This window comes from Panthera pardus, unplaced genomic scaffold, assembly GCF_024362965.1.
Source record: "Panthera pardus isolate Hobbes unplaced genomic scaffold, ASM2436296v1 HiC_scaffold_8, whole genome shotgun sequence".
Lineage (NCBI taxonomy): Eukaryota > Metazoa > Chordata > Mammalia > Carnivora > Felidae > Panthera > Panthera pardus.
In genome coordinates this window covers 148,967,203-148,988,840 of record NW_026527013.1, presented here as the reverse complement: position 1 = coordinate 148,988,840, position 21,638 = coordinate 148,967,203, and the positions used below count along the sequence as shown (strand labels likewise).

The 21,638-nt window shown below is 41.2% G+C and overlaps 1 protein-coding gene across 1 annotated transcript in view; it reads right to left on the bottom strand.

The window, feature by feature from the left end:
* Positions 1–21,638, bottom strand: part of EXOC4 (exocyst complex component 4) — a 753,548-nt gene that overhangs the window by 85,032 nt on the left and 646,878 nt on the right. The gene's annotated exons all lie outside the window — the stretch shown is intronic.

The window sequence follows — 21,638 nt, the reverse complement described above, 5'->3', positions numbered from 1 at the left end:
ACATGAATTCTAGTGTCTTTAAAAAGAATGTGTTTACTGAGTACCGAACAGATTATGAATTGCTCTCGTCTTGAAGAGCACATGCCAAGACTCCCTTGCAAAGGAGACTCAACCTTTCCTTTGGAAAATGTTTCACGGAACCAATGACCAGTCTAATTTTTCAGAAAAGCGTACCGTGGGCTTCTCTATTATTTTCTAATGAAATCCCAGGTGAAAGATGGAGATCACCACAAAGCTGGCTTCTTAGGGAGGTTAGGAGCTAGCTTCGATTTGGAGCTGTTTATCAACAATTACATAAAAAGCTTTAGCTTAATACTGAATTTATCTTCCAAAACAACCCCATGTTTGTTAGAGCACACTAAGCGTGTGACAACTTCCACGCTCCACATTTTGGATCACTGGCCCTTCGACAGTCACGAAATTTAGAAGGAACCACGTATTGGTCGCTAAAAGCTTTTGATCTCTTTGTTCTTAGGCTCATCCATCAGAAAATTCATTTTTAAAGAGTAGGTACTCATCAATTTCTCTGCTGGACTAAGTAGAATTTTATTTTCAGAGGAACAATAAAATGATATTGGTAAATCTTGATTTGAGACACAAGATCTAAACTGAAAATATATTCATATTCATTTGGAAATGAAATATCCACACTGGGATTATGGTAAAACTTGGTCTCTGCCTACTAATTTTACGGATATACGCATAGTGCGCCTGTTTCCTCCACTATACATCCTGTTCAGTCTCTTTCTGTGGCCCTTGGGCAGTGAGGACATTTTTTTTCTTCTCGTGAACCCACGGTGGCTCCTGTCTCTCCCCACATTTCTTTCTAGGTGCTACCAATCATGTTGGTTCTTGGGATTATGGCAAAACTTTAGTCTGCAGCTTCTAGAATTTCTTCAGATGTCACTGTTCTGAGAACAGGAATATCTGCTATAGTCCAGTGTTAAGTCATCTTGTTACATGGTCTACATTTTCTTGCAAATTTCCTGAATAACCCAAGATAATCATTTGAATTGTACTTAAAAAAAGCCACAAGTCATCTGATGCTTTCCTCACACTTGTTTCTTACTATGACTCGTCTTCTATCTTTTCATTTGAAAACCAGTTCCCTTTTTAAACAAAAGAGAAGAAGTAGAGTGACTCTGCCTTCTTATTAACACTACCTTCACCACCTAAGCAATTCTGGACCCATCCATTTCCTGTTCTTTCTGTGCCTAAACACAGCTAAATTTTATTGTCTTCGGCATCTCTGATGACCATCCAGTGGTTCTGGGTATTGGCCACCCTGACAGTTTACCTAAGGCTTATATTTTCTGTGCTTACTATGTACTCATTCTTCTTTCATTCTTGTATCCTTCCATGTGGGCTCCTCAAAGAGCTCGATAGATGCTAGGCAGCAGTGTGGAGATTAAAAGTCTAGACTGGAAGCAAACTGGGTAAGTTCCAATTCTGGCTCCACCACTGACTGCTTAATAGCTCTGTGTCCTTGGGTAAGTTGTTTTACCTCTCTGTGCCTCAGTTTCCCAGGATGCAAAAATAGAGATAATCATGGTACTTACTTCATGGGAGTATTATGAGGATTAAATGAGAGAGAGAGAGAGAGAGAGAGAGAGAGAGAGAGAGAGAGAATGTGTGGCTGTTAAAAAATACACACTATCATAGAACAAGTATGATATTATTTCTTGCTGAAATTACTTAGCCTTCTATGGTGCAAATTTTATTTTGTATCATCTCCCACAAACATGAACTATATTCTCTTTCAGAGGTTCTAATCATGGAATCACAGCAATATTTTTCTAAATGTCTGAAAATTTAACTTTCTGAAAATGATACATCTAGCCATGCCTGGTGTTTACTTTGCTGTGTGAACTCCAATATGATACGGTAACATTCTCCAAAGACTAATACAACTTTCACTTTCCCACTGATTCCTCCTTTTGGTCAGAATTAAGCACAGAATATTGAGTCTCCACATTTTTTCCCTCTTGGGAAGAAAAATCATTGAAAAGACAATTCAAGAACTTCTCATCCTATTTTAGCTCAATTAGACTTCAGGAAACGACCTGAAACCTCTCATCACTGCTGCTACCATGTCAGTTTCATCGTCATAACAAGAAAGCACCATTCACAGCCTGTATTTCACTGAGTGGTCAGTAGCATACTTTCATAACAATATCAACTGCTTCTACAGAACTCACAATAAACACAGAGGAATGTCTACATAGCTTGAATTTCCTGTCGTGCTACAAATGGTCCATTTTATACTTGGCCATTATTTTAGGTGAAAGCATTGCATATACAACAAAGATGTTGATAAGTAACTGCAAAGTCAGTAGTAGAGTCAATTCGCAATGAAATCTGCACAGGATCCCATATTTTAGTTTTATGTATTGCATCATCCTCTTTCTTCACGAAACCATTCATAAGAACTACCAATAGGTTGAGTTACTTCAGGGGCATTCAGATGCCTACTGCCCAGTGTGGGTATTACCTCTGAATCCTAGTTGGTTATTTATCTTGTAATTATATAGCATGTTTATAGTTCCATATGCTGACCCACAAACAGAATTCCAGTTTCACTCTATCTCCCAACACGGGACAAATGCAGGGTACAAAGTCGATGACATTTGAATGAGTCCATTTTGCTACTTCTAGACTAATATCTAAAGTTAGATTTACGTATTAGAGACCAACTACCATGAATAGAAATGTCTCTATAATGAAAGAAATTTCTAGGAATCAGTCAGTTGAGTGTATATCCTAAGGAGAATTTTTTTTACGATAACGTTCTAGTTCAACGAATTCACTTGGATAGTTTATTTGCTTGTATTTATGTTTGAGCTGTACCACACGTCTGTGATGTGCAGGTACTGTTTCATTTAAATGAGTGTCACTTCAGCATATGGCTCTATTGGCAGAGCTAATTCCTTATCCCAGCACAGGGCCTGGCACAGTCACAGTCCACCAGTTGCATAGACGAGCAATCTGGAAAGGCCTTTGATGCCTGTATCCTGTCCTTCCGATGTTAAATTGGCAATGAATGTCTGCTGATCATTCTTCCTTAATAACCCTGAATCCATCCCCAATGCCTCCACCTTGGTGCAGTCTTCCGGCATTCATCACCCATGTTAACGTAGCAGGTTTCTAACTAATCTCTTCATCTCAAGAATCATTCCTCTCCAATCTATCCCCCTACATAGTCTTGCTGAAGGAATCCCTTCAAATCACCATTTGATCATGTTTCTCTTATGTCTAAAATCTTTCAACAGCTGGGCGTTACCTTTCAAATAACATCTCAACTGGTCCTTGCTCACATCTCCAGCTATTGCTTGCTGCTCCCCTACAGTGAACCTTACGTTCCAGCCCCACTGAACACATGAATGACCTTGAACTCACTCTATTTTCTTTCACTTCATAACCTTTTCTCCTTCCCTCCCCTTCCTCTTTTTGGTTTCTCCTCCATAAAATACCCTTCTATCCTGTCTTTGCCTGGTGAATTACTATTAACCCTTTAAGACCCAGATCAGCTGCCCCCTTCTCCAGAAAGCCTTCTCTGATACTTATATTCTCCTTTAAAAATATGCTTCCTTTATTCCCATTGCGTGTTGTGTTTACTCCATGGTTGCCCAATCACACTATGGTGTCATTACTTTCATTCCTATCTTTTCCATGACCTATAAATCCCCTGCAGGCAGAAGCTGGGTCTTATTTACTCATGTCCCTGAGGCCTAGCACATAGCGGGTACTGTGTTATTTGCGAAGCCAAGTTGATCCACAAATATTTACCGAATGAGTATCTTCTCTGACGGCCCCAAGAGATAGCACTTCACTGATCTAGTTTAATTTCTACTGGATAAATTCAATGGAACACATGATTTATGAATTCCTATCTGTGCCTATTACCACTATGGCTCTCCAGCTGATTGACCATGTGTCTTTTTGTCTCCTCAGTAGGAGATGCCTACTGGAGAAGAGGGGCGGAGACAGAACCAGCTGGCCAAGCTGAAGAATAAAACAGGACAGTCAGAGGACAAAGGCAAAAAGAGAGAGAAGCCAAATTGCCTTTTCTAGTGCCACTTTCAGCACTCGCTCATCCTCTGCTACTCAAAGAATCCATAACACAGAAAATTACCCCAAAATTCCCCTAATAATGCAGACTGTGGAAATCTTTATGCTAACCTGAGTTGCTTTACTTAAACACAAAGACGTGTAAATAATGCTCCTTCTGCACATCCTACCACAGTGAGCTTTCAAACATGCTTTGAATTGAATGAGGCAAGTCTGGTATCTCAAAGTTTGTTAAAGTGTTGTATCTGTTTTTATCAGATAAGGAAGCAACCTCAGTGATGAGGAAGAGGAGTAAAGGACTTTCTAATAGAGAAAATAGGAAGCATGCCCAAGAATTGCCAAAACAGATTTTTGGAGAGAAACAAATAAAGCACTTCACGTGAACAGCTGGTAAAAACTGTCACGTGAGAAAGTAGAAATCATCAATAGTACCAAGACTACAATGAGGGGTGCTGAAAGAATGTAAAGTGCAGAATGTAAGAAGGAAAAAGCTAGAGAAGCAGAGTAAAATTTCTTTTCAGTTTAATGAAGAGTAATGTGGCTCCCAGATCAAGGTCTCGGCTCTGTCACTGGCTCAGCCTAGTTCATACTTTCCACGCTCCAGTTTTTTTCCATCCGTAAAATGGGAATAAAGATGCTAGCTTTATTATTATTTATTCTATACACTATTTACTTATTTAGAGAAGTCTGGACCATGGCTGTGGGGATTAACCAAAGGGTGACTACAGTGTGAGTTACAGATGTATAGTGCTAGAGGGCTTCTGCTGGGGACTCAACAGGAAAGAGGAAGGGAAGTAAATAAAAAATGGATGGAGTAACTTCTTTGGTACCCCTGGACTGCTCGTTTCAGTGACGAGAGGAGGGATGCCCAACAAAGCTCAGAAAGGGATGTAAACTCATCTGAGACGAGCTGTGATAAGCAGGCCTGATTACCTCCTCCCATCAGCTCAGTAAACACCAATGATGAAGAGACTGCAGACTGCCACTGGTGATAAAGAGGCAGCTAAACACTCTATTAGTTTTTCATTTTGTGAATTAATGTCCTTCATGGTGTATCTACACGAACCAGTAATGAATTGACTCCTTAGAACTGCCTGGGGTACTCCTCTCTGCCTCTGCAAGAAGGCATAAATTTCACATGGAAATCAGCACTTTTAAGGAGGCAGTAACTCCTTTTAAAAGAAGTTTCTTTTCAATTAGTTTCCACACACATCCTGCTTTAAGAAAATTCGCCTCTCCTTCCATACTTCCCTATAAAAATTAAAGAAAAAAGAGGCAAAACAGTCTCCCATAAGATTTGATAGATAGGTAGGTATGTAGATAGATAGACCCGATTTATATAAGAGCCCAGATATAAGCTGGGAATATTTAAGAAAATCAACAATTCTCAAACCTTATTAGTCTTCTGTAACAATAAAGAGAAATCAGTCTCTTACTAGTCCAGTCTTGCACATTAAGCTTGGTGATTAGGTCCATTCACCAAGGCCCTCTGAACCTTATCTATCCCTGCAGAATTAGAAAGTCAGGCCTGGGCCTCTGACACACGTAATCATATTTCATTTCTTTGGGTTTAAAACTGCTATAGTTCGCGAAAGACTACGCAGTTAGGGCTGAGGTTCTCTTTCCAGCCTTTAACCAGCATCTCTGTGAGTTCTTCAACTAGCAGACGTTTCTTTAAAAAGATGGGTCTGGGGAAGGCCCTTGGAACCTTCTGGTGGTGGTTGTGCACCCTGTGGTTGGCAATTTTGAACCAGTGAAGCATAGACTCATACAACAAAACTAAGTAAAAGCCTGAGAGAAAAAATATAGCTGTTTCTTCTACTTAGCTGCCTTTCTTTTTTTTTTTTTTAATATGAAATTTATTGTCAAATTGGTTTCCATACAACACCCAGTGCTCATCCCAACAGGTGCTCTCCTCAATGCCCGTCACCCACCCTCCTCTCCCTCCCACCCCCCATCAACCCTCAGTTTATTCTCAGGTTTTAAGAGTCTGTTATGGTTTGGCTTTCTTTTTTAACATAAAAAGTTTATGGGCACCTGGGTGGCTCAGTTGGTTAAGCATCCACCCTTGGTTTTGGCTCAGGTCATGACCTCATGGTAGTAAGACAGAATCCCGCACTGGCCTCTAAGCTGACAGGGGTGGGCCTTCCTGAGACTCTCTCACCTCTCTCTCTGCCCCTCCCTCGGTCACATGTGTACTTGCACGTGTGCTCTCTCAAAATAAATAAACAAACATTAAAAAAATAATAAAAAGTTTGTATCAAGGAGATTGGTTACTTAACTGACTGAGCCATCCAGGCGCCCCTTAGGAGATTGGTTATTGACAAAGAACTACATGAGGAGCCAGAGGTCTGAGTTCCATGACTGGTTCTTCTGCTGATTATTTATTTATTTATTTATTTATTTATTTACTTAAAAAATTTTTTTAACGTGTATTTATTTTTGAGACAGAGAGAGACAGAGCATGAATGGGGGAGGGTCAGAGAGAGGGAGACACAGAATCCAAAACAGGCTCCAGGCTCTGAGCAGTCAGCACAGAGCCCGATGCGGGGCTCGAACTCCCAGACCGCGAGATCGTGACCTGAGCCGAAGTCGGACGCTTAACCGACTGAGCCACCCAGGCGCCCCTTTCTGCTCATTTTTTAAAGAGGACTTTGGATTTATTTTCTTCTCTAAGATTTAGATACTGCCTGCTTTCCTAAGAATATGAAGTTCCTTCTCATATACTACCTCATATTAGCCTTGCAGATTTTAATTAAAAAGATATATTACATACATAATAAAAAACCTCCTAAAATATATATTGCTATTTCTTTCTCTTTTTTTTTAAGTTTATTTATTTTGAGAGAGAGAGAGAGAGTGTGTGTGTGTGTGTGTGTGCATGGGGACAAGATGGGGAGGGGCAGAGAGAAAGGGAGAGAGAGAATTCCAAGCTGAGGTCAAGAGTCAGATGCTCAACCACCTGAACCACCCAGGTGCCCCTATATTGCTATTTCTAAACTAAGATTCTCTCTCTCTCTCTCTCTTTTTATGTTTATTTTTGAGAGAGAGAGCACAAGTGGGGAGGGGTAGAGAGAGAGGGAGACACAGAATGTGAAGCAGGCTTCAGGCTCCAAGCTGTCAGCACAGAGCCCGATGTGGCACTCGAACCCATGAACCGTGAGATCATGACCTGAGCTGAAGTTGGATGCTTAACCGACTGAGCCACCCAGGCGCCCCTAAACTAACATTCTTAACATTCATCCCTTTAAGTTGACTACCCCTTTGTTTTCTCCATAATCTTCATATTTCCTAGATAACTGTGTTAAATACAAAACAGAAACCCCTGAACTGATTTGACCGTGTGTCTGTATTCATGTCCTATGTAGGTGATGCCCCACTAGGCTATAAGGCCTCAAACGACTGGACCTTGTATCTTCTGTTCACCACTGAATCGCCATGCCTAACTCAGTCCTGGGCACAGAGCGAGTTGAATGAGTGAAGTACCAGAATGAATGAAGGGACACATAACTTTTCTTGCTTTGTGTCAATTTCATTCTCCTCTTTCCTTTCATGGGAGTTCTATTTTGATGCTTTAGTGTCATGGATTCCTCTCTAATAATTTAAATATAAAACCAGTTTCCCAAATCCTTGACAGTTATTATCCCACAGTTTTGTGCCCACAACATTATTATTTGTCTCTTTTTTTCCCACTCTTACTTGTCAGAAAACACTCCCGAGCTCTGGCATTTCTTGGCCCCTGGACTGTCTTTGCAACTAAGTTCTTAGTTCCTAAGAGTGCAAAATTCCTGTGTTCTGCTGTGGAATGTATTTTGTAGTTTACTGTATCACAACAGTACTTAAGTGAGGCTGATGGTTTTCTTATTGCTCAATTAGCATTTATTAAACACTCACAGTATACTCTTAAAATGTCCTCTAAAACTAAATGACATTCTGGTGCGCCTCGGTGGCTCAGTCAGTTAAGCATCCGACTTCGGCTCAGGTCATGATCTCACACTCCGTGAGTTCGAGCCCCGCGTCAGGCTCTGTGCTGACAACTCAGAGCCTGGAGCCTGCTTCGGATTCTGTGTCTCCCTCTTTCTCTGCCCCTCACCTGCTCATGCTCTGTCTCTCTCTGTCTCAAAAATAAACACTAAAAAAAATAAAATTAAATGACATTCGTGGAATTGGTTCTCAAAAAAATGCCTGAGCTTTTCAAAGTTCTGAGCCCTTTAAATACGGAAGTCGGTCCCCCACCAAAAATGCGAGCCCCAGGCCAACCTTCCTGTGATAGCTGGTGTAGAAGAGGCAGATGAGGTATGAATGCAGGGGAGCGAGCAGCCACGGGCTGCTGGGCTCCTTCCCCTGGGAGCCGTCTCCTTGTTTTTATAATGCCTGCCACCCTAACATCTCAGAGCCATCCCTACATGGACAGCATGTGAAAACATATTGAAATCCTCCTCAGATCACAATACATCTGTTCTAAGAGGCTGGATGAGAGATGCCAGGGGAACATTAACTCAGAATTTCCTAACTCAAGTGCAATTAAAATCTCAGCCACAGTGAAGAATTAATGTAGCCCTTTGCATTTTAAATACATATTTTAATTAAATGACACCCATCTGTAGAATATGAGACTGCATTTTTATTGAGGATTTCAAATGATATAATCTGTTCCTATGAAGCATAAATGGCTCGGTTCATGTTTCCAGAAACCTCCAAAGAATTATATAGATCTGGCATAAGCACATGTGGTGGCACTCAATTTTGCTTAAATTTAAATCTGTTTAACTTGCATAAGTGTTGTTTGTGTGTTAAGATTTAGATTGTGTATAAAAGTAACAGAAAATAAGAGCATAGCCCTTTAAACGTCTTGGATCCTTTCCCTGGAGAGTCTGTTCCAGGGAACGCCAGGGTCAAGGGAGGGCCAAGGGCGCTGCATCCCTGCCCTGGCTAGAGCTGTGTCGCCATGGGGGATAAGCTTTTCACTCATTTCACCTAATGAGAAGCTTCCTCGAAGGTGAAAGATATGCTAATGGAACTAACGACTGAAACACAGACCAGCTACCTGGGAGCTACCTGGGAGCTGCAAAGTTCCAAGTGACTGAAAGGATTTGGGGTCAGTATAAACTTTTTCAGGAAACCGAACTGCCCTAACAAGAAGTAGACAGCAAATGCATCCCTTTCTCTCCACAGCTGTTATTTAGTATCTCTGCCCCATGTGACCTTTCCACTTGTATTTCGACATGACGTACGTTCTTCAAGACAAAGCCCTAGAGAGGGTAGGACGGAACGTGGGTTCCGAACCCGTTTGCGGCACCATGTTGATGCGTGACCTCGGTAGAGTTAGACATTTGGCTTTTAGTTTTCTTGTCTATAAACTGCCTCCTATCTGGTTGGTGTTCAATCAATGCCAGCTATTTACTGCAGGCTGAACTCAGGTCTGGGACTCACACTGCCCTGGGTTCTAGTCCCAGCCTTGCCACTTACTACCTACATGATTTTACGGGAGTTTCTCAATCTTTTCAACCTGACTTTTGTCATTGAAAAACTGAGATGATAATGCTTATTGTATTACTTTCCTATTGCTGCTTTGACAAATTACTACAGATGTCATAGTTTAAAACAACACAAGTTTATTATCTTATAGTTCTGAAGATCAGTAGTCTGACATGGGTCTCATTGGGCTAAAATTGAGATATTAGAGGCTCTGGGGTGAATTAATTTCCTGGTCTGTGCTAGCTTCTAGAAGCTGTCCACATTCTGTGGCTTGTGGCCCCTTCCTCCATCTTTAAAGCCAGCAAAGGAGGGCCGGGTCCTCACAGGGCATCAGTCTGACCTCTCATCTGTCGCCCCTTCCACTGTTTAAAAAAAAATTTTTTTTAATTTTTTTTTTTAACGTTTATTTATTTTTGAGACAGAGAGAGACAGAGCATGAATGGGGGAGGGTCACAGAGAGAGGGAGACACAGAATCTGAAAGCAGGCTCCAGGCTCTGAGCTGTCAGCACAGAGCCCGATGCGGGGCTCGAACTCACCGACCGCGAGATCATGACCTGAGCCGAAGTCGGACGCTTAACCAACCGAGCCACCCAGGCGCCCCCCAGAATTTTTAAGTTTATTTACTTACTTTGAGAAAGAACAAGCACAAGTGGAGGAAGAGCAGAGAGGAGAGACAGAACCCCAAGCAGGCTCCGCGCCATTGGTGCACAGCCCGATGCGGGGCTTGAACTCGTGTACTGTGAGATCATGACCTGAGCTGAGATCAAGAGTCAGACGCTGAACTGACTGTGCCACCCAGGCACCGCTCCTCTTCCAATTTTAAGGACCCTTGTGACACTGAGCCAACCTGGATTATCCAGGATCATTTCCCTACTACAAACTAAGCTGAGTAGCAATTTTAATCCCCCTTTCCTGAACATTTTTGCAGGTTCTGGGGATTAAGAAGTCAACACCTTCTGGAGGCTACATTCTGCCTACCACACTTACCCTCATAGCGTTCTAACAATTAGGGAGAATATTCTAAAACCTGTGTAGTGTCATATGCCTAGTAAGTTCTCAATAAATGGCAGTGCTCATTACTGGAGCTGACTAGTGACTAAGGTCCTGTCAATCTTGGAACTTGTGTTATTTTATAATCCTATGGTGAAATGTTTTGCTAACAGCTTTATTTATTTATTTATTTATTTATTTATTTATTTATTTATTTATTTATGAGAGAGAGCGAGAGAGCGAGCGAGCATGAACGGGAGAGGGTCAGAGAGAGGGAGACACAGAAGCACAGAAGCAGGCTCCAGGCTCTGAGCTGTGAGCACAGAGCCCGATGCAGGGCTCGAACTCACAAACCGTGAGATCATGACCTGAGCAGAAGTCAGTCGCTCAACCGACTGAGCCACCCAGGCGCCCCATTAATAGCTTTATGTTTTGATCATAAAGAAGTAGGTTCCAAGTTCTGATCATATATCCATAAACATCTGTTTGTTAATGGCCAGAATATTGTATTGTAACAGCACAGTATCTTTCTTGTTAATCTGTTGGTAGAGATTTAAGGCAACTTAAATCTTCTAGTGTGATCATTATACTCCTAGGGAGATTTGTCTCAAAAACTCTGTCAGATAGCTTGTGGAAACAGCATAATAGTGAATTGTTTATATTCTTACTAATGGGGGGGATCATGTTATATCTCCAATATTAAACATACTTGAATTATTTTACCAATTTTTCTGTGTATTATACATGCATATCTAATATAACGGCTTAAAATTTTCATTACACCTAAAATGTAAATTATCGGGGTTCTGCTGTTTCCTTTGGAAATAGCTGAGAAACAGAATCCACTTCTGTCCGTTCTGTTAGGCATCCAGTTGGTTGTAGCTATCTGATAGTCCTTACGAAATGAGAAAACATCTTGATTAAGACAGCGTGTCCATAAGCAAGGCAGAATATAGAGAAGCCACGTGAGATCTTATTAAAGACGAGATAGCAGAGTTCTTATTATCTCACTCAAACATAAGCAAATAAATTATTCTGGTGTGATCTGGGCTTGGTGGTCAGTACTACGAATGAAGGCAGATGATAGTTACTCTTGTCATCACTTTCACAGGAGAAACTGTAAAAGTCCAGATTTCACCTGACATTTGGAAGGTCTGTTTTTCTCTAGTTCCTGGATCTCCAGAAGACAGACTGGATCTTTATGGAAAACAGGCTCTTCCTTGACTGGGTCTACCTAACGTTTTCATGCAGTAGTATAAATTATTCATTACAACTGATCATAAACTTAAAAGTGAAGACCCAGGGAGGATTTCAGCTACATAATCACTTTTCAGTTCATTTTTTAATTTTTTTTTTTTTTTTTTTTTTTTTTTTAACATTTATTTATTTTGAGACAGAGAGAGACAGAGCATGAACGGGGGAGGGGCAGAGAGAGAGAGGGAGACACAGAACCGGAAGCAGGCTCCAGGCTCTGAGCCATCAGCCCAGAGCCCGACGCGGGGCTCGAACTCACGGAGCATGAGATCGTGACCTGAGCTGAAGTCGGCCGCTTAACCGACTGAGCCACCCAGGCGCCCCTCATTTTTTAATTTTAATCAAAGCTAACGATGTCCATAAAGGGTCATTTTTATAAGTTTTTTTGCTAGGGGCACCACGTTTAACTCTTTTGGTTGATTTGCACGGTTCTTACCCCTCTATGGTTAATGAACTTGTCCATTTCTCTACTCTTTGACTTTCCAGTTCTCGGTGTTTGTTGCCCTCCCACTAGGCAAGATGAGGACTTGGCTCCCTCCACTGATGCTCACTCTTCCCACTGCTTTCGTGCTACACCTGCTTCTTCATTTTGGTGAGATAGGTATGTGGTGTTTACGTTACTCTAAGTGCCACTGACATCTAAGGCCATGTGGTCTTCCCTAGTTTTCCCCCCTAGCACCACAAGTTTGATGTCTCTGGTGCTAATAACATCCTTGTTATTTATTTGTTTGCTTAGTTTTTTATGTACTCAGGGATCATTTAACCTCGAACACTTCCCCGATTGAACAGTTCTTCTCTCCATAAATTCAAACACACTGGGTATTCTCTCAGTATCATCTTCCTGCACAGACTTCTCCTGAGACCTTGGGAATCCCTCATCTCTGGGCCAGTTATTCCCTATGCTTGGTGCATTGCTGCCCTCTTGGCATCTCTTGTCATTACCATTTTGGGGTTCTTTCTCTGTGTTATGATTTCCATTTCTTCTCACCATGCCTTCCTATTTTTATGTCAACTCTTTCAGTTTGGTAGATTCTGAAGAAGACTGCATGGAAAATATGGTTTTTGAGATCTTAGATATGCCTGAAATGTTTTTGTTTTTCCTTCCAACTGAACTGACAGTTTGGTTAGGTATATGATTCTAGATTGGAAATAGTTTTTCTTAGAATTTAAAAGGTATTATTTTTCTACTGTCTTCTAGCTTCCAGTGTTACTTCTAAGGAGTCATTGCTTTTCTGCTTCTTGATTTTTTTCTATTACCCACCCCTCCCCCCCCCACACCCATACTTCTTTTTTTCCTGGACAGTGTAGGGTTTTCTCTTTATCCTGTGGGTTCTGCAATTTTGTGATGATTGCTTTCGTAGGAGGACTCTAGCTCTGTTTTCATCTGTTATGCTGGGCACTCTGGTCTCTTCCAATTTGAAAATTGATGTATTTTTTGCTTTGGGAGGTTTTCTTCATTTTTCTCTGATGTTTCTCTTTCCTTTATTTCTCTCCTTTCTCTTTGGCCCTATTATTCAGTTATTGGACATGCTGGACTGCTCTCGGATCCTTTTTATTTTTATGTTTGCCTATTTTCACTTATTTTTATTTCTAAGAGTTATTTTCCGTTCTCTCAATGTTCCTCTCATATGCGATACTATTCTTATCATGGGTGCAGTATCTTCTCTTCCTTCTTCTAAGGATATTAAATATAGGGGTGTTTTTAAAGTGCATTTTTTTTTCTGGATAGTCCTTGTTTCCTCTGAGTCATGTTTCTGTTTATTTTGGTCTCTGTGTTTCATATTATCTGGTTTCCTCAAATGTCTACTGTCCCTGGCTGTCCGATCATATTGAAGTGAGGCTGACTGAAGTTTGTGTCTGTGGATATGGGAGTTTGTAGACTGTGGTCATCATGGTAGGTGAGCTGCTTGGTCTCTTTCACTGGGGAAACACAGATGTCAGTGTCTTTGGGTTTTGTTTTCGTTTTTCTTCTCTTGGGCTGCTCAGAGTCTTCAAAGACTTTCTGGTCTCTTGTCTGAAGCCATATACCTGGCTGCCAGCCAATTGGGGAAAGAAGGCAGGTCTCAACTGTCATTAACGTGAACTCTGAATTAGCCGCCCTAATTTCAGTATGATAGTCCCACACTCAACTATGACTTCTGTCCACAGTCCAAGGAATCTCTGTTTTACCATTTTTAGAGAACGAAACTCCAATAATCTGTTATGATTTGATAGGAGCAATGCCATAGCTATGGGAAGTATGGGAGAAAATCTGAGAGTGAATGTCTCACCGACAGCTTTCAACAAGTCTTCCTGTTTTGAGCCCCACCTTCATTCACTCTTTCAGAGGTAGTTAGCTATGCCAATTTTTTAATTTAATTTAATTTAATTTAATTTAATTTAATTTTATTTTATTTTATTTTTTTAATTTTTTTAAACATTTTATTTATTTTTGAGACAGGGAGAGACAGAGCATGAACGGGGAGGGTCAAGGGAGACACAGAATCTGAAACAGGCTCCAGGCTCTGAGCAGTCAGCACAGAGCCCGACGCGGGGCTCAAACTCACGGACCGCGAGATCACGACCTGGGCTGAAGTCGGCCGCTTAACCGACTGAGCCACCCAGGCGCCCCCAATTTTTTTTTTTTAAATATAAGTTGGATAGCTTTTTGATCTACTCACTACTGGTTCAGATATTAGCCTTCCTGGATTTTCTCTTTTCTGGTAGTCTTTGTTTCTGTGGATTTATACCTTTAAAATTCCCTTTTGTTTGGTTTCAGTGGGGTTACTGGAGGCAGCACAGATAAAAGCGTATGTTCACCCACCACATTTTTATTTTTATAATTATTTAAGGTTCATACTAAGTGACAATCGCTTATCCTTATTAACTTTATAGTTATATTACCATGTGGCTGGACCTGGGTGTATTTTACTTGAAATGGTGTTCTTCCACTTCTCCCAATCTATAGATCCATCACATTTGCTGAATATCCCTCCTAAATTCTGGTTTTTTAATGTTTACTTATTTATCGTGAGAGAGTGTATGCATGTGGGAGGGGCAGAGAGAGAGGGAGAGAGAATTCCAAGCAGGCTCCGCACTGTTGGCACAGAGCCGGAAAATATCTCACCAACTGTGAGATCATAACCTAGGCCAATATCAAGAGTCAGATGCTTAACTGACTGGGCCACCCAGGCGCCCCATATCCTTCCTAAATTCTATGCCAGTGTCTTCCTTGGCAAACTACATGCCTGGGCGTGTCAAAGCAATGTAAGAAACAGGTAGGCTTCAGGCATCACAGATGATCACTGTTATCCTTCCTACCCCAATGTCTTAAGAAGAAATCTGCTAGGAACCACATAAAAGATGGAGGTGGCAGCTTTTATTGATTCTTCATGGCCTCTGACTTTGTGGACATGAACGATTCATAGCTAAGACTATGAGTTGAGTTCAACACCTAATCTCCAGTTACTGGCATAAAGTTCAGAAGGTGCTCTGGCTAAAGTAGAAAGTGGAGGGCGCCTGGGTGGCTCAGTTGGTTGAGCATCCAACTTCGGCTCAGGTCATGATCTCATAGCTCGTGAGTTCGAGCCCCGCTTTGGGCTCTGTGGTGACAGCTCAGAGCCTGGAGCCTGCTTCTGCTTCTGTGTCTCGCTCTCTCTCTCTGCCCCAACCCACTCACATTCTGTCTCTGTCTCTCTCAAAAATAAAAAAACATTAAAAAAAAATTTAAAAAAAAGAAAGTGGAAAGCCTAGGACTATGCTGGCTCAGGACCCCTCTGAACTGTATGGAAACCGCTGCTCTATGGTCACAAAATTGGGGGGCCTCAATCAACAACTTAATCTACTGGAGTGAATGCAGAATTATTTTTTTGAGGAGGATTTTAACTCGGCTCATAGCTTCTCCTTTAGCTCAACTTCAGACAGGCTTTCTTCATTGGCTTTCAAAAATGTTTCCTACGTCTATGCCACAACCTTGCCCTTGTAAAGAGAGGCTATTCTTGTTTATACTACAGCATTAACTATAGTCCATATCACATTATTTCAGATGTACTCTCATGGTAAGTAACAGCTGTTAGAAATAACAACTAGGGATGCATTAGGGTTGTAGGGGTAGGAGGTGGGAAGGAAAGTTCTCTCTGAGACTGCTGCATAGGGGACTGTGTTCTTGGAGTCATCTAGACAGAGATACGTATTTCCCCACTGGAAATAATAGTATCAATGGAGGTTAGGGTCAATTTGTTTGTCATTTATGCTAATTGCTACGATCCACATTTTTCAGCCCCTTCTATGTACTAGGTACCATACTACTTGGTGTAAACAGGAAAGAGACCAAGTGCATACTTTCCAAGTGGTTACAGTCTGGTTGGCAAGGCAGATATAGAAAGAGATAAACGGCACAATACAGTATGTAAAATGCTCAGATGAAGATTGCTTAATTCAGCCTGAAAGGGTCCAAAAAAAGTTTCTTGGAAGTGCTGATGCTTAAGTTACATTTTAAAGGAGGAATGGGTGAAGGAGAATGAGAAAAGGTAGCAGAATGGGCATTAGGCTCAGAAGAGACAGCTTGAATAAAGGTAAGGGGGTGAGAAATGGCAGGGCATTGTAGGAGAACTAAGGGCAGTTCAGTGCCCTTAAAAACAGAGATCTAGAGGGGTGCCTGGGTGGCTTAGTCGGTTAAGCATCCAACTTCGGCTCAGGTCATGATCTCACAGTTTGTGGGTTCGAGCCCCGCGTTGGGCTCAGTCCTGACAGCTCAGAGCCTGGAGGCTGCTTTGGAATCTGTGTCTCCCTGTCTGCCCCTCCCCTGCTCATGCTTGCTCTCAAAAATATATAAATGTTGAAAAATTAAAAAAAAAAAAACCCAGAGATACAGATTGTGAAGAACGTTGTGAAGAACCTTCTAAGTCATGTTAAAGATCCTGGATCTTGCCCACCGGATGATGACAGGCCACTGTAACAAGTTGTATGGTCAGATTTGCGTTTAGATAGATCACTTTGGCACAGCAGTTGTATCGTAAGAGGAGAAGAAAAATGGAAGCAGGCTAATCACTAGGAGGCTACTGAGATGATTCAGGCGAGAAACAATGAAGGTATGAAGTAGGGCATCGACAGTAGGGATGAAGAAGAAACGATAGATGTAGAAATATTTAGGAAGTAAAATCAGTGGATTTTCAGGGCAAGTATCAAAAAGAGGCATTAACATTATACCTAACTTACAGATGAGAAAATCGAGACTTCTAGAAATTAAATATCATGTCGCGTATCCCACAGCCAGAAAGAACAATGTTTCTATGGAGGAAATGCATTCAGAGTTTTTAAAAAGAACTTTTAGATCACAACACGCTCATTAGTTGGTGACTGAATATCTGGGCCCAAACCAGCACCGAAGGAAGGATTAAGGAAAGGAAGTAGTCAAAGTAGAAGTCTACAAGTCAAAGTAGAAGGTCAGAAGGAACATTTTCAGTAAGTAAAATCCACATTTGGCAAGGGATAAAATAGGTATGTAATTAAATATATTGCTTTAAATAAGGACATTGGAGGCTAAAAATACTGTGAAGATCCAAAGGTAATTATACTGTTCAACGTTAGGAGAAATTCTTCATGGAGATAAATAGATGACTTGGAGGGAATCTTCCTGTGCTCTATAAGGTAACTGTTATTATCGGTGCTTGAAACGAGAGGAAAGAAGAAAGGGAATGGTAGTATCTACAGAAATAAGAAAAAGGGTTGGCTCATTTGCAGACACGGTTTTACCAGCTGGTTCAGCAAATGGAAAGGTAGCAGATTCCAGGCTCTTATTGTAAGCACTTTGTTAATTTAATTTAATTTGATGAAATATTTACTGAGTGCCTGCTGCGTTCAAGGAGTTATGCCTTCCGCTGGTTCTATTATTGATACTGATAATTACACTGGCCTCGTTCACTTCCGTATCAGCACGAAGAACTCCCTAGGCCCCGTGCAGCACACCCAGGTTGGCTATGGTTTCCACCTGGTGCTGTGGTTTACAACCCAAGCCAGTGTGGAGCACCGATGAGGGAAAGCAGTGTTAGTGCTAGCTGATATGGCAGTGGTGGCTGGGTTGTTAACTAATTCACGTAACTAATTCAGTGTGGAAAGTGGGAAATTAAGTGAATTGCAACATGGGTAATTGACCCCTAATGAATTCAAGCTAAATAGCTATTTTCACTATTCTTGTTTCTCAGTATATTACCGGGATGCACTTTTCAACTGTTTAGATGTTTCAAATGGTTCTGGGGAAACTAAAAGAAGCTATGTGATAATGAAGCCTTCTTGTCATTTCATGATATATGTGAAACCCTAAGCCATCCTTAGCGAGACACTGGTATACAAAGAAAATCAACGAACAATCAGATACCCAAATAGCGGATGCAGAAAATACCATATTAGCACTTAAGACTCTGCACTTCATAATCGAAAGACCAGAATGGCTTGAATTCCTTATTCTTTTAGACTAAATTATACTTTGCCATCAGGATTTTATTGAGGACTAAAGCCTATAGTTAATAAAAATGTAGTACTTTAAAGTTATGATAGATGTTTTAAATTAATGCATACATATATATTTATTTATGTAAAAAATTCCTCTGTATGTGGCATCGATGAAATGTCAGTATCTAGTACGCCTTCCCAGGGAAATTCAGGACTACTCGGACATTTAACAGTCTATACTTACTCTGCTTTTAAGAAATAAAACAATTTAGGGGTGCTTGGGTGGCTCAGTTGGTTAAGCATCTGACTTTAGCTCAGGTCATGATCTCGTGGCTCTCTGCTGTCAGTGGGAAGCCTGCTTCAGATCTCTTTTTCCCTCTCTCTCTGTCCCTGCCCTGCTCTCTCTCTCTCTCAAAACTAGATAAACATTAAAAAGAAAAGATTGTTTGGGGTCCCAAAGTTAACAAAAAAAGAAATAAAACAATTTAGGGCCACCTGGGTGGCTCAGTCGGTTAAGCGTCTGACTCTTGATCTCAGCTCAGGTCATGATCTCACCGTTCATGGGTTTGAGGACTGCATCCGGCCCTGTGCTACCAGCTTGCATTCTCTCTCTCCCTTTCTCTGCCCCTTCCCTGCTTGCACTTTCTCTCTCTCAAAATGAATAAATAAACTTTTAAAATAAATATTAAAAAATAAAACAATTTATAAGACGTCTAACCAAAAACAAAACAAAACACAACAAATTATATGAACAATCAACTCAATGAAACATGTAAGTTAATCCCTAATGAGAAAGAGAACGGAGCTGAGCACAGACAGAAACCCTCGATGCTAAAAGGGCTCTGGGGCTGGATGGTCTGTTCTTTTTCTTCCTGTTTTTTACTAAAACCACCATGCGGCAGCTTCTTCATTTCCATGCCCCCCCCCCACCTCCCCCTCCCACCCTGACACACTCAACTGCACGCTTAAGAAGTCACTTAATGAGAACTGAGGTTTAACCTGAAGTTGTGCTCACTGTGATCCTGAATAAATACACCCTTGTCCTATGCCTGAGTTCCACAACCACGTGACTTCTGGAAGGCTGTGAAACATAAATGGCGAAAGTCGAATTTCAAAGTGCAACACGTCACAGGTCCCTTGACAGTGACATTAAATTATCAGGCGGAATGGCCCAGCCATCAACAGGTAGGACAGGGGAAGGGGGAGACAACCGGACACAGACCTGGGCATCTCACATTGGGTACCACTATGGGCAAATATTGGCAGCAAAATGGAAGAGTCGGAAATAAAATATCCTCAAGATGACTAAGAATGGGGAAACAGGCTTTAAAGAGAAGAAGCGGCAGAAGGGAGAAAAACCTGCCTTTTACCAAGAGATCACTGTTTGCGAGGCAGTACGTCAGATATCGGGTATACCTTAGTTGAACTTGATCCTATGAGAAATGTATAATATAGACAATTGCATGGATGATATTAAAAGTGCCTTGTCCCAGGCCAAGCCCATGCTTGTCTGCTGAGTCACGCGGGGACTAAAGAACAGAAATGAGGCAGGAGCATAACATTCGATGTAGGTCTTGCCTCAGTATTCCATGGGTAGCCTGGGGATAGTGTTGAAGAAAAGCACCTCTCCCCGCTTGTTTGTGGGAGGAGTTTCCGGCCACTGGGGGGTGTGTGGGGCAGCCATCTGTCCCTCGGTGACCCATGCTCCGCTTCGTGGAACGAGGCAGATACAGCAGCATATGCAAGAGTCTTTTGTGGGGGCGTTTCTCTAGCACACTTCCAAGATTTCTGTGAAAAGTCCCAAGGCGGCTGGCTTGAGCAAATGTGGTAATTGGGCTGTGGTACCTTTAAACAAATAACACGAAGGAGTTTTCCTCACACTCCCTCTTTTAGTAGCAGACATGACAGAAGTTCGGAACATCTCCTTTCTCTGCATAAAGTCTGAGCAAATATTTTTCTTCATAAAGCCAGCCTGGAAGGATGGCCTTTCTAATTCCTGTATGAAGAAAGACTGATGCTATTTCTGCTTTGGTGCTTACAATAATAATCCATAAATATTAACATTAATATTGTGGTAAGAATTTCTCTCTGTGCTTTCTCCGTACCCTGGTATCACTGTTTAAAGACTGTACCATAAAAGGCCAAGTGTCATCACAGTTCTCGAGTGAAGTTTTATATTGCCGTAAAAATTGTTGCAAGAGACTCTCTTAGAGGAAATGGACAGGTTGTCAGGGGACCCCCAGAGTTTCCAATGAAGGAAGAGGATATGGGGCCACCGTATTCTGATCCTTTGTTTAGGCTGTCTCACCTAAAGCTCCCAGGGATTCCTCACTATCAAGAGAACAGTCCCAGTCTTATTTAGAAAATAGCACAACTACATGACAGTGTCCAAGATAAAACCTGGACTAAAAGGTAAACACCTAAAACTGTGTGCTACAGATCAGTTCCAAAGCCTGGAGAAAGTATACACTTCTTTTGGAAAGAATTCACTAAGAACCACAGAGAACTGAATGTTTTTCAGACTTAGAATGTTAAGATTCTCAATAATGAGCTATATATAGAAAGCGATATTGTTTGAACTGGCACTTCTCCCCCAGGTATTAGGCTAACGACTTTATCATTTTTCCTTTCAGGAAGTTTCTCACATAAAGACAATCTTTATATACAGAGACCCACTTACATAGCTTATCATCACCTTTACCGAGGTTCTATAATATAATAATTCCGATAATACCTCGTCTTGTCTTCTAACAACATCAGGCTTCATAATACCTCACCTTTGCCATGCGCTGTGTGTTTTAGAAGAATGAGGCTCCAAAGAGATCTAGAACACACACATACTGGAAAATAAAAAGAAGAAAAAAGACGAGGGGGAAACCCTCAATGGCAATTAAAATCAGTAGTTCTCCAGTACAACGTCCCAACGCCAGTTAATACAGACATTTCCAATAACTTTAATCTTTAAGTGCTGATTGTCAAAAAAAAAAAAAAATCAAGTTTGCGTTTCTTAGAAGACAAGAGGGAAGAAAATGACTTGTCATATCTGACTGGTTCGGAAATATAAAATCCAATTCTGAAGAAGGAGAGATAAGAAAAGCACTGTGGAAGTGCCATCAGCTTAGCAAACACTAAATAATGAACAACGCAGAGACTGTCCAGCATGATAAAATACTCTATTAGAGGGACTGTTTTTAAATGAGTGATAATTGTGGCACATCCACAGTGAAAGGTTATTGAATTTTTATCTGTAGCAAGAAGCTTTTGACAGACGTGCTGAAAAGTCACCTACAAACAGTACCTTCTTCAGATGAATTTGACCAAAGGGGTTTTCCGGCATGTGACATCTTTCTGACATTTACAGGATTTTTGCTTCCTTGAAGAATCTGATCAGATATTCTCGGTTTCCAGAAAGACACTT